Below are 13,812 nucleotides of genomic sequence, written 5' to 3' on the forward strand. Positions count from 1 at the left end.
GTCCTGAAGGAAAACAGAATGCAGATCTGAAGCTGCAGTGCATTCCAATATATAGGATACATTTAGCAGAGATTGGAGAAAAGTTCAATTCAGCAGGTACACTCAGGTCATACCATGTTTAAAGCAACTGGAGCTAAGCTGAGCCTTTCAAATTATAGAACATTCACATGCTTTTCCAAATGCCCTTTGTCACACCAAGTGTCAATGTATTGAACTATTTACTATGTTACTATTAAACTTTTAAAATTAATTTCATAGGGCATCAACAAGTAGGACATTTGTAGTTATCTTTACTAAACGATAGAATGCCCCCAGAGGGCTGGTGGCAGCTTTAAAGGTTTTTCATATATGGTTTCAATTGGATGTAAGTCCTGTTTTGCAACCAAAAGAATGTAAGAAATTTGACCCTTTTATTGCAAACCTCCTGATAAGTGACATGAACCTCATGAGAGGATTCAGCCAACAATGCCTCACTGACTAGGCAAGAAATTTTGTAACTTCTCAATGAATACTCAGGGCTTTATGTTAGGAGCTGGAATTCAGTGAACACAAATAAAATCATTAGCATAAATAAACGCATCACCCTAAAGGGAGATGTTGGTGATGCTTCTGCATTCACATCCCGCACTAGCATCAGCAGCCTTTGTTTATTCTTTGCCCCAGGAGTCCTGTAAATCTTCTGAAGGTTTTCAGCCTCACTAGAAACTTAGATTATTTGTGAGAATCTCAACAAAGTGACTCCTAAATTATTAGCTCAAAATTAAAAGTATTTAGTCTGATCTAGTAAAAAAAAAAAAATCTAATATATGCCTGTTGTGGAGATTGCAGGCCATTATCTTATGTAAAAAGATGAACACAATACTAACTAGAGTTTCATTTATCAGAACCAGTGATAGCCAAAATTAAGCCAGGGATGCTATGCATGAAAAAGCTGTAACAGTGATTATGCTAAAGTATTAAAAACTAAAAATATAAAGACAAGCTATATGCAGCAGTAAAATTATTTTTAAGCAAAAAGAAATAATCATTTCATCTCTAACTCCACCAAAATAAAGAGGTGAAATTTTTTATAAGTCTAACCCAGTCCACAAGACAAAGCCAGCAGAACTGGACAAAGTCACCTTTGCATTACAACTAGTGAGTTCTTAATGAAATGAGACAAACCTAAATCTCAACTATTTTCAATTTGAGATAATAAATGAATTTCCACGGTTTCCTAAAAATGTATATGTGTGCACTAGTGTTGCTTCTATGTTAAAATATCTCTTTTGTAGGTTCACTTTTTTCCATAAAAAGACACCCAGATTAGTTAGCTAAGCAACGCTTGACCCTGGGACTTAGGAGGAATAATTGTTGTGGCAGAATTCTTTAGTTTTCATCCAAATACGTCGTATTATGTGGACTACAGAATGTCCTCACTCTCAGAGATATAAGATAAAAATTATTTCCATCCCTCAGTCACTCAGAATGTACTCTTATTATATGGTAGTTACTCACATGAGTGCTCTTCTCTCCCATTAATGCTAAATTCCTTGAGGAGGGCCTATACCATTTCTTACACTAAATGATATAGAGCAATTCAGAGGTAAATGAGTCAAATTGTTTGACTTCAATCAATTCAGGAAGAAAAGATATAAACAAAAGGAGAAGCAATGTAGAAGGTTAAAAATATGTCAAAGTTTAGCAACAGATGAAATACTGTCCAAGTTCAAGGAAAGAATGATCACCTTCAACTCATCACAATAGAAGAAAGTTTAATTAATAAGGTAATATTTGTGCCTATTCTTAAAGAATAGTAAGAATTCAGAATGTGTGTTCAGGGAGGAGAAATGGACATCCTAAGTGAAGGAGCAGAATGAATTGCTTGGAGGTAATTCTTTATATTACCTATAAAGTATATATTACCTATTTTATAATATAATGTATTACCTCCAAGTAATTCATTCTGCTCCTTATAATATAAAGTATATGGGTATATAGTATAAAGTATATAGGTAATATGAAGTATAAAGCACAGGCAAGATATGAGGAATCCAATTTAGCTACAACATAGGCTAAGGAGAGAAAGGAGGTAAGATCCAAGTCTGGAAAAAGTAAGCTTAATTGAGATAACAGAGGATCTTTGATGTCAGGCTAAGAAGAGTGAACTTCAATATAGATCCATGACCATTTTTGAACAATAGAATAGCACAGTATAGTGGTATTCATTTAGGATGGCTGCTTCAGCAGCAGGTACACAAGATTACAAGAAAAAGAAAATGAACAGAGCTGAAATTATAGCTTTGGTCACTGATACAGATTTGGTCACTGAAGAAAGGATGTGAGAAATATTGCCAATCAGCAGGACTTGGCAATTAATTGGTTGGGAGAGGCAACCAAGAGTCACACCTTCAGAGCTGCAGGCCTGAGTGTCTGAGAAGATGCTGGTACATTCAAGGAAGCAGAGAAACAACAGTTCACGGGCTAGAAAATATGGCAGTCGGTTCAGTTTCATGCATGGCACTTTTTAAACTTTTCATTTAAGTTTAGGGGTACATGTGCAGGTTTGTTACATAGGTAAACTTCTGTCATGGGGGTTTGTCGTACAGATTATTTCCTTGCCCAGGTATTAAGACTAGTACCCGTTAGTTGTTTTTCCTGAACCTCTCCCTCCTCCCACCCTCTACCCTCCTATAGGCCCCAGTGTGTGTTGTTCCCCTCTATGTGTCTGTGAGTTCTAATCACTTAGCTCCCACTTATAAGAAAGAACATGTAGTATTTGGTTTTCCCTTCCTGTGTTAGTTTGCTAAGGATAATGGCCTCCAGCTCTATAGCATACATGGCATTTTTAAATCGGTTTTGAATATTTATGTTAAATCCAACAGACATTTGGAAACATGGAGCCAGAGTTCAAGAGAGAGATTGAAGCTAGTAAGAATCTTGGCAGAGGGAGGCAATGCTGTTTATTAAAGCCCAAGGGAGTATGAGATCCCCAGGGGAGAAGGTGATGGGGAGAAAACTTTCTGTTTGAAGGAATGCACCATGAATAAGGAGTCCCAGGACGTTGGTGTATAGAATTTGTGGAGAGATGAGGTGAAAGATAAAGAGGAAAGGTGACTCATAAATTCATGCAGGTCCCCAAACACCACTCTATAGTTTGAATTTTAATTTTTTGAGGTGTATGTGGGAATCATCCTACCTGCTATGCCTACCTTCTTGTCAGTGGTTATCAGAAAAAAATAGAGGCAGATTCATGCCCAGAACAAACCATGAGAATTAGCATGCATGCACACATGCGTGTGTCTTAATGTCTGATGAAACCATTAAGTTGGTGCAAAAGTAATTGCAGTTTTTGCCATTGAAAGTAATAGGTTTATGTGATTTAATTTTTTGAGTATTTTTCAAAATTCCATTTTCACTTTTCAAATTCACTTTCATAGCATTTTAGTTTTAATCAGGGAGAATGTAGTTCTTATGGAGAAGTCACAGATCTCTTTGGTCCTCTTAGGACATTTGTTTTTCTGCTGTAAGCTGAAAATTCCCCCAATCTCAATGGGAGGTGACATTTTATATGGAGTAATGGCCACACTCCAAAGATTCTTCCACCACTGACTTACTATCTGCTTTATTTCTCTTCATATCCTTTTATCTGCTGGATATTAGGAAGGTTCCCCTTATACTATGTTGCCATTTCCATCCCGTTTTCACTACACGAAACTCACCTCAGTTAATTCATCTCAGGAAAATCTTTCTGTGCCTCCCCATTAATGCTCTTGAACACCTGCCTCCTTTCCTCCTTTAACTCTTCTTTGGTTATTTTGAGATAATCTCTCCAAGTCTTTCTGTTATAATTGTGTGCCCTAAAACTTCGAAAATAGTAGAAGAATTTTACTAAGAAATGTGTTCCAAGGAATTGATGCTTTTACCTCTTAGAGGCTATCTAGGCACCCCAAATCTAAAAATTAAACTCCCCAAAGTTCTATCTACTATTTTCTTAAACCTACATTTCTGTTGCATATAATATTTTAAATTATAATAAGTGTTTTCTTACTTTTGTGTAAATAGTATATATTTCTAGTTTAAAATTTAGGCTTATTTTTGGTATTAGTCTTGGAATCTAAACACCACTTATAAAATATTTCTATGGGAAAATATGTTCAGATGAAAAACCTATTGACTTAAAAGGTAAGATTTGTGATCCTCTGTATTTATACACCATCTGTCTGCAAGTTGAGTCCTGGCTACGTATCTGTAACCCTGAAAGCAGATAACTTACAATGGATGTAATAGCTCCATTTTTCTTCTTGATCATAATTGTTTACAATGTTAGCTATACATTTAACACAATTAATAAAACTGTTAAAAATTAAGAGGGTGAATATTTTATCACCATTTTAGGGCTGAGATTCATTGGCTTTAACCAACTGCTTTGAATCAGAAATAAAATTAAAAGCAAAAGCCTGTGCAAGAAAGACAAATTTATGATTCACTGCATGTTGCAGCAGCCACAGGAGGTTGAAATTTTTTTTTCCTGATGGGGGTCGGAAGAAAAAAATAATCTTGCTGCTGGCTGCTCTTGCAGATAACCCCAAGGGAGAGGAACTGGCCTGCTGTGCAAATGAGGTTCAAGAAGATGATTCTATCCTCACTTAACTCTTTTTGCTAGAAAAATTTATTTTACACTAAAAGTAATATATGTTGCTTCTCACGGTCTCATATCAACTCATCTGGGAAGCAAACTCCATGCTTCAGAGTAGGTGGGCTCTTGAAGCATGAGTCCGTGAAAGCGAGAATTTATGAGTGATACATTTAATAGAACTTGTTTGGATATTTCCTCAATGTAAAATAGCACTATTCGTTATAGGGAATGCAGAAAATAAAGTAGGCAGACGGAAGCAAGCATCTAAATCATGTCATTTTAGCATTTGGGGATGATTGACAAGTGGATAGAAACTGCAGCCATATTTTTATCCAGTGAGGTCTCTCTTTGAGTCTGCGGTCTAAGGAGTGAATCCGGGCACTCATAGGACCTTTCAGCCATTGGCATCTGTTCTGCTGGCATCTAAGATGGGATGAGAAAATAACAGAACATAAAGTTCACTGGAAAATGAAGCTCCACTTCCCCATATGGAGTTGAACTGGCCCAGCTGAAAGGATACATGAGCACTCAAAAGTAGCTATTTGCCGATTTTAGTGGACTTTCTAGTACTTCTTTTCCAGCTTCTCCCCCTTTAGCCCTGAGAAGTATCTAATAAAAAAATAAAAGAAAAAGAAAAATTCAGCTCTGTAGAGGGAATAGGAAGCTAGTGTCATTGTTGTACAGGCAAATGACAGTACTGTTTTAGGAACACTGTCCTGGCGAACATTCAAATATTAAAAATTAAATAGACATGCTGTGAGGGCAAGGACAAACTTTAACCAAAAATATTAAAGCAAAGGACATTGGCATAGCCTAGTAGGAAATAAGAAGCATTTCCCAAAATAAGAAAAAACACCTTTATTGATCCTCATATAACAGCTTGTGGCTGCCCAATAAAACATATGAATTCATATAATAAAAGCTGGCCATGAAGAAGGGAAGGATGCCATAACTCCGAGGCAAACAAGACACTGAAAATGGAATTTGAGGTGAGGGGAAAGAAACTGAATTACACCAAACCACTCATTCACTCTTTCTTAATTCATCCAATAACAGCAACTTCTAGCCCAAGCACCATGCGAGGTGCCTGGGAATTTAAGAGTAAGCAAAATAGACACTGTCCTTGCAACATGGAATTTAGTAGGAAAGAAAGACATTAATCAAGGGAGCACATAAATTAATCAATGATTGATTTAAGCCATGCTAAATTACTGAGAAGTAAAATACAGCATAATCTAGGAGCCTGGCAGGGCGACCTGATCTGAATGGGGAAAGAAGGTCTGGCTAAGATCTGAATGAGATAAATGAGTTAAAGGGGAGTTGATGAGGACGTTAGAGAAGAGCATTTTAGGATGATGGAGCTGCATGTGCAGATCCCCCAAGGCTAGAGAGAGGGGAGTGCAACTGTCTCATCAACTATGACATTGGAAAGCCAGGAAAATGGGAATGAGAGTCAGACAAGTAACAAGATAGAAGGTTTTGATCACTAGACATTCTAGAGAAACCATTTCTCAGAAGAAGAAAAATCCAAAGAATGTCATATTGTAGGAAGAGCTGTACTTCCTACAGGCTCCATGTACTTCCAAATAGAAAACATAATAGGAGAAATATCCTATTCACTGTAGCAACAAAAGTTCATGATAGATCATGGAAATGTCCTCTATAAAAATTGGGTTAAAAGAAAAATTTTGCTAATGTACCAACATATAAAAGATAGTTGGGATAAAATAACTACCATATTACCAAGTTGGGAGACTGAATACGTAAAGATGTCAAAATTCCTTGATTAGTTTATAGGTTTGAAGCAACTCCAATCAAAATCCCAAAGGACTTTATTGTTTCTTTGATTAATATTTTTAAAACATATATTAATATATTTACATATAATATATTAACATTAATCTTTTCAAAAAGGCTCAAGGTATTTACTTTTCTAGATATTGAAATGCTTAATACTGGTAATAATAAAAGAAAAGCTAATATTCATTGACCATTTCCCACATGCCAAGCACTATTTTAAATGAAGTTAATGTAGTATTCCCACCTTCATTAAATAGTTATAGAGATTAAATAAAATAATTCAAGTAAAGCACCTTGCATAGTGTCTGACACCTAAGGGCCACAAAATAACAGTAACAATAGTTAAAATCTTGTCATATTTTAATACCAATAATTATATTTATCTTGAACAATCATTCCCTCCCCATCGTCAAGGTGAACGCAGTGACAAGATTCCCTTACTGAGCTAACTTATAGGAAGGAGTTTGGAGACAAATTTCTTGCCTACTAAAAACAGATTAATTGTCATTGTGGTATGCATTTTAAGCATCATTCCTGACTTTGTATTTTCTTTCTTAGTTCACTCTGTTTTAATTTTTGCTACCTTGTATCTTATGCGACCTTTAAGCTGCCTTAAATCTTTTCGGGAAGATAGCAAGGTATGTATAAGTAATGTTAAAATCAAAAAATAAAGAATAGTAACAGTAATTCAGGAAATAGACAAATGGAACAATAAATAAAGAAATTTAAATCATACTTGTAATTAAAGAAATACTAAATTAAAACAGAAATGAGATATTTTTGCCCATCACATTAGAAATTTTTTATTGATATTTCTCAACCTCAGTGGAAGCACATTAAGATGAACGCCAGCAAACACTACTACTGGGAAGCTGGGTTCATAAATCATTTTGGCCATTTGGATCAAGAGCCTTAAAAGGGTTTATGCCCTTTCACCCTTGACTTTCACTTCTAGGAATCTGTCCAAAGGAAATAATATAGTATGTGGACAACAACTTATTGCAAAGATTCACTACAACCTTACTTAAAATAGCAAAAACTTGGAAACCATGTAAGCATCCAATATGTAGCACAATTACTAAATTATAATATTCCATATGTTATAAAATGCAGCCAGAAGAAATGATATTGAAGAGCCTTTTAAGGTGTCAAAAAACCAAAATGTAATGTTAAGTGAAAAGTCAGGATATAAAACCACATACTACATTTTCAATTTTGTAATATACATATGTACATGCTATAAAGGGACATGACTGGAAGGAAATATGCAATGCATATAATGCAATGTATATAAAATATCACAGCACTGATATCTGGGCAGTATAATTAAGGAAATATTTATTTATTGTATTATTTCTACCTCATATTTTTTACAACATTCATGTATTATTTATGTAATGGGAAAATACTTAATAACCCAAGTAAGAATGAGAATAATTCAGACATGAGACAATAGTGGTGACAATATCACAATAGCAATATTTGCTCCACATGTGCTGCTGCTGTCTGCCGCCTCAAATGAGATGAGTACCTCAATGAGTAACACTCCCACAGCAAAAATTTTTATATTTTAAAGGCACTTATACTGTCCACAGAGGCTTTCAGAAGCAAATTTTCACTTCTACCCAGTTTATTCCCTTCCTAGGACTTAACACAATCTGTAATTGTCATGCAATCTGTTTGTTAACCGTCCCACTTTATCTTGCTTAATGCTGTATCCTCAGAACCTAGCAGAGTGCTGGGTGAACAATAAATACTCAGTAAATGTTGTTCGATTAATGAATGAAAAATGGCAGCCTCATTGGAATAAGAGTATAGTGATCTGCCATGATTACTTTGAAATCAATGTTTTTGATGTGACCTTTCAAAATTATTCTCATACTAGATGCTATGGAACAAATAGGAGAAAAACCCCTTTTGGGGGCAATGTAGTATGATATAAAGGACAATCTGGCATTGGACAGGTCTGTTTGATGTCTGATTCCATTACATATAGTTTTGCGAAGCTCTGCAAGTTACTCAGCTTCTCATGGCTTGTGTCTTCTCATGTGAGAAGATTAAAGAAGTTAATGGATGTGAAATATCCAGCTGAAGTTCTGATTCCATCTACCACTAGACTATAAACTCCATGAGAGTAGAGACTAAATCTTCCTTACACACCCATGTTCCTAGGGCCTAAGCAAATGGCAACTCCAAATTTAGATAACTACTGAGTAAGTAAATGGACTTGATTGTGACACCTATTGAAGCAGAGGTAGCCAACATGAGACCAGTAGGATAGAGGTAGAGGGTAGGAGCACCTCTCATTTGCAGTTGAAATTATGTCCAAAGGTGACCCAGAGTGTTTCAGCCAGGACATTGTATATAATTATTATATGTATTTTGCATATATCACTGCATATAATTTGCTTTCATTAAAGCAAATAACACCTAAGACCATGATGCCCATAGTGGAGCCAAGTCTCAGAGATGTAGGATCCTTGAGTAGGAAGGCACTGTGAGGGAACACGAGACAGATGATGCTGCCCCAGCCTGGGTGGTTCTGGATCCCTGGTGGTATATTATGGAGTTGGATTAGAATCATTCAGTAGGTCTTACATGGATCAGACACATACTACATGACAATTAGTGGAAACTGGGGGAGGGAAAATGGTATATTTTTTTCCTTCCCGAATGTTCTCCAATTCAAGGAACTATAGGAAAATCATCAAGGCTTTGCTAATTCAGATAGATAAGTCAGAAACTGAACAAATATACATGTAACTTATTTATTTATTTTCTTACATACTTCTAAAATAATTTTGAGGTGGCATCTTTGCAGAACTTTTAAAATAACTGCAGTTGTATTACTTTTAAATAGATACAGTAATTCATATTAAATACAGCAAAGTGTTTTCAATTAGATACCCTGCTGAGTTTGCCTTAATGTATGTCTAAGATCATTTCCTTTATTTTAATACTAGCAGAGAATAGGTCAAATTTTTGCCAACCTTTCTCTTAAATTAAGGGAAAATTGACTTATACCCTTGTTTACATTATTAACCTTCTTAGCAAGTATTAAGATATTTGCTATACCAATACATAGATACTTTCTATGTATAAATAAATACATAGATACATACTTTCTATGCCAATGAATATGTCATAGAATATCTATAAATATTTATGTGTGTATTTATATACATATGTATCTTGGGTAAATATAAACAATTATCAGCATACATGTCTATTAATTCTGTGTTCACATAGACACATTAGTATTATTTTAAAAGTTCATGTAGGTTAAATGGACTCACATTTGGAATAGAGAGAACTAAGTTAATGATGATTTGCTCTGTGAAGAACCTTATTTTCATGCTCAATAAATATTTATCTGTGTGCGAAGAAGTTGCAAGCAGTCCCCCAAGAGGGCTCCTTTTGTGTCTAAAATATATGTACTTTAGTTCCACAGGCACAGGGTAAATAAGTTAAGTTGAATGTTGGATTTTTATGATTAAGCCTCAACTTGATATTTTGATCACTAATTAGATCAGAAGCTAGTGTGATTCAACCACTGGTGTATGCAGTGGCAAGCCAAGAATCTTAACATAGTTCAGGTCTGTTGTGAACTCAATATGGGAAATTCAGCCAGTTAGGACTCAATTTTCTCAATTGCAACTGAATACAAGCCTACTCCAGCCTATTGCACAGATAGATAGACAGACAGACAGACAGATAGATAGATAGATGATAGATAGATATGCAAATAACATGTATATAAAATATATGATGTTATTCATAGCTTACTTTCAGAATATTTTGTCAGAATCCATTAATATTTTCAAGCTCAATAAGTGAGTTTGATATTTTATCAGAAAGCTGCTGCCTAAAAAATGCCAAAAAACAGAAAATTTTAACAATACCAACCAAACAAAACCTATCAATGTTTCCTTAAATTATATTTCAACTAGATTTTTTTCTGTGCATGATCTGAAGGGGTATAATTAATAGAGGTAAATCAATTGGCAAATAAGAATGTAAGTGAATATGGGTATATATTTATCTCCTATGGTTTGTGTTTTAAATGATGATTAACTATCAACCTAAAGGTGATAAATGACGTATTTTACTTCATGGTAAGACCATAGATATAATTCCAGGAACAGAAAATAAAAATGTCAATGTCAACAAATAATAATGTTAACATGTATTATATACCTGCTATAGTCTAGGGACTATGCTATCTGCTTTAAATTGAATTTTCCTCACTTAAACTTTACTACATCCATACAGATGAGGAAATTGGGCTAAAAGAAGGTAGATGAGTTGTCCAAAGCCATATAGCTAATAAAAGGTAAAGGCAGGATTCATACCCAGCAATAACTGATGATAAATTATTCCTACTCAGTATTTCATTAACACATGCAGTAAAAATGTTCTCCCCGACCTGATTTATTCCAACGAGTCCTTTCCTCACCTCTGGACTTAGGCTGCAAAAGCTGCTCACACCACAAAGATGATCGAAGGGCAGAGACTGCTGCTAAGGCTGTGATATTTGAATCTTTGCACAAATGGTACAGGATTCAGTCTGGGATGAAGAAGCGAAAGAGACACAGATGCAGGGAGGAATAACTTCTACACCCCCACCACCATTATCATCACTACTCCCTCTCCCAAGAAAGTACTGTGGCAAGAATATATCCTCTGGATACTTCATAAACTAAGAAGGAGGAGCTGCTTATCTGCATAGTGTCTTCCATCCACCACCACTGTGGCATGCTGTCAGTCTCAGATGCTGCCCCACTCTCCTGCCACCACCTCCTGTGAAATGGCAGCTTCCCTTCCTTCTCTTTCTCCCCTGCAGTTAGACATCTCCAAATGAAGCTGTAGTGTCTCAGTATGAACTCTGATGCCAATTAATGTTCCCACTGTTAAATCTCTTCATTGTTACTCCACTCTACCTTCAGCACTGCTAATGCTCAACTCACATAAATTTTGCTCAGAGCATTAAGTCCTTCCCTGTTCATTGAAATACTGTTTACATTATTGAAAGGCTAGAAATAATCTATAGTCGTCAAGAGTAGCTGGGTTAAACAAAGCAAAGTACATTTCTTCATTGGAATATGGTATTACTATTAAGGAAAGAAATTGAGCAGGTTGTGAATTATCAAATTAAAAAGTAGATTACACAAAATATAAATCTATAATAAAATTCCATATAAAACCATTATACTAACTTTTTTGTTTTACTGAATTGGCACTCATGAAAAAGGGTTGCTCACCACTAGAATATAAAGATATCAGAGGCATCTCAAATCTTATTCCTGCCACATATTCTGGAAATACCCCCAACAGTCATTTCTTGGAATTAAGAAATTTTTCTCCAGAAAGCCCCTACATATACTGCTTACATTTCAACATAAGACAAACGTTATCTGAAAGAGATGATACTCCTCTTAATATTCTATATGAGTCACTAATTTAGACAATATGATTTTGCTTACACAGAGAACAAGGGGAATATATACCACTGGGTGGTTTGATGAATTTCAGGGGGAAGACACAAATTATCAGATCTATAGAAGAAGAAACCAGAAAAAAAATAAGGCAGCTGGAACAGCTTCCTGCCAAGATTCAAATCCCTGTCGCTCTCTACTCCTCATAGGTGAGGCTGCTTCTCTCCCATTTTCAAGCACCGACCTTTTCCTTGTCTTTCCCCAACAAGGCTCAGGAACCAATCCTGTTCCATCTTAGGGAGAATTTAAGATGCTATGTCTGGATCCTTTCTCTTCGGAAGTTTGGTTCAAGGACAAGCAGTTCTGGCATCTCCAGGAGCTTGTTAGAAATGTAGAATCTCAGACCCAATCTCAGGCTCTACCCCAGACCTACCAAACCAGAATCTGCATTTTAACAAGATCCCTAGGTGTATTCTGCACAATACAACCAGAGAAGCAAAGCTACAGGTCCGTTTCCACATGACCCAACATCAGATCACTACTGCTACTGGCCCCACTCCTATCTTTTACTCTTGAATCTGCGACATTCTAGGACTACATCTAATAATTGGTTCTATTCCCTCTTAACAAGCTTAGTGTTCCATTCACTTCCATACTGTGATCCTGCTTAGCTCTGGCCTTCTTCCAGCATCTGGGAGATGCTTTGACTTAGGGTCTTCTTTGCCAGCTACAATTTTAGCTCAGCTGGTTGACATCTTGGATAATGGACTTACACAATTATCTTTTCCATTGTTCACCCAGAATTCTCCCACCCCACTGCTAAACTGATCTATGCTACCTCTGTGCCAAACCAGCACAAATCAGTCTATCCTCTAAATAATTTCAGAAAAGATTCCTTTTGCAAGTCTTTTTACCCTTGTTCTTTACCCTGTGGAGATAGCAAGCAGCTTTATCAGCTTCTTTGTTGAACCATTATTAACCCATTTCTCACTCTGCTCTTCACATTTTGTAAATCAGTTCGCAAATCACTCTTCCCAGCTTCTCTGAAGAAATGAAAGGTGCTGCCTCTGTATTCACATAATTTTATCATCTGCACACTTTTACACAGGCCTCTCATCTGCAATTGAATGCTGTAAGTGGAAAAAGTGTTACATATTGAAAATACAAGTTTTATCCTAATCCCAATATTTTCTTTTCATTTTTACATCCTTTTAGAAAATGACTATTTTGCTTCACTAATATGACAAATAATTATGACACACATCATTTGTAAAGTCCTTCATTGCCTCCTAAACACTTTCAGTTCATCACCTCAATTCATTCCCTACATCTTTGTGAAGCAGAAAATGCACTTGCTGTTGGAGGAGACTGAGGCTCAGAGGAGTTAAGTGATTTTTCCAAAGATCAAGCTGGTACTTAAACCCAAGTTTTAATTTCAGATTCATCATAATTTTGGAGACAATGTGCTGCCTCATATTAAACTACATTCAAAAACATATTAAGCATACAATGATAGGAATGCTCACAGCTCTCAAAGCTTTGCTCAGCATTTTGAGAGTGTAGTTTGAGAAGAATAATTATCAGAATAAGAAATTCATAATATGCTCACTTAATTACTGCTCAAAGCACATCTAGTACTTGTGAATTACCACAAGTTTTTAGACGGTTTAACTTTGAAGGAGCTGAATATCTTGCAGGTCAAATATGAAATCAAGTAGTCAATCTACTGAGAGCCAAACTGAAGTCCAAAACTGCAAAATATATTTTGCTTTATGTCATGTACCAAATGACTAACAGGCAGCGAAGGTTTTCAGGATTATAATTTTAGCCCAAGGTTCTGGTAACTACATGAAATCTTTGAGTGGTTTATGATATCTTAAGGTGAAATTATAGCTCCCCATGGGCAAAAGTTGTTGAAATGCTTTCAGCCAGTGAGTACTGTAATTAACCTGTCCTCTA

General features: G+C 35.8%; 1 protein-coding gene across 1 annotated transcript in view; it reads left to right on the plus strand.

Moving 5' to 3' along the window:
- Positions 1–13,812, plus strand: part of GRIN3A (glutamate ionotropic receptor NMDA type subunit 3A) — a 165,876-nt gene that overhangs the window by 67,275 nt on the left and 84,789 nt on the right. The gene's annotated exons all lie outside the window — the stretch shown is intronic.

The sequence above is a fragment of the Macaca mulatta genome, chromosome 15, assembly GCF_049350105.2.
Source record: "Macaca mulatta isolate MMU2019108-1 chromosome 15, T2T-MMU8v2.0, whole genome shotgun sequence".
Lineage (NCBI taxonomy): Eukaryota > Metazoa > Chordata > Mammalia > Primates > Cercopithecidae > Macaca > Macaca mulatta.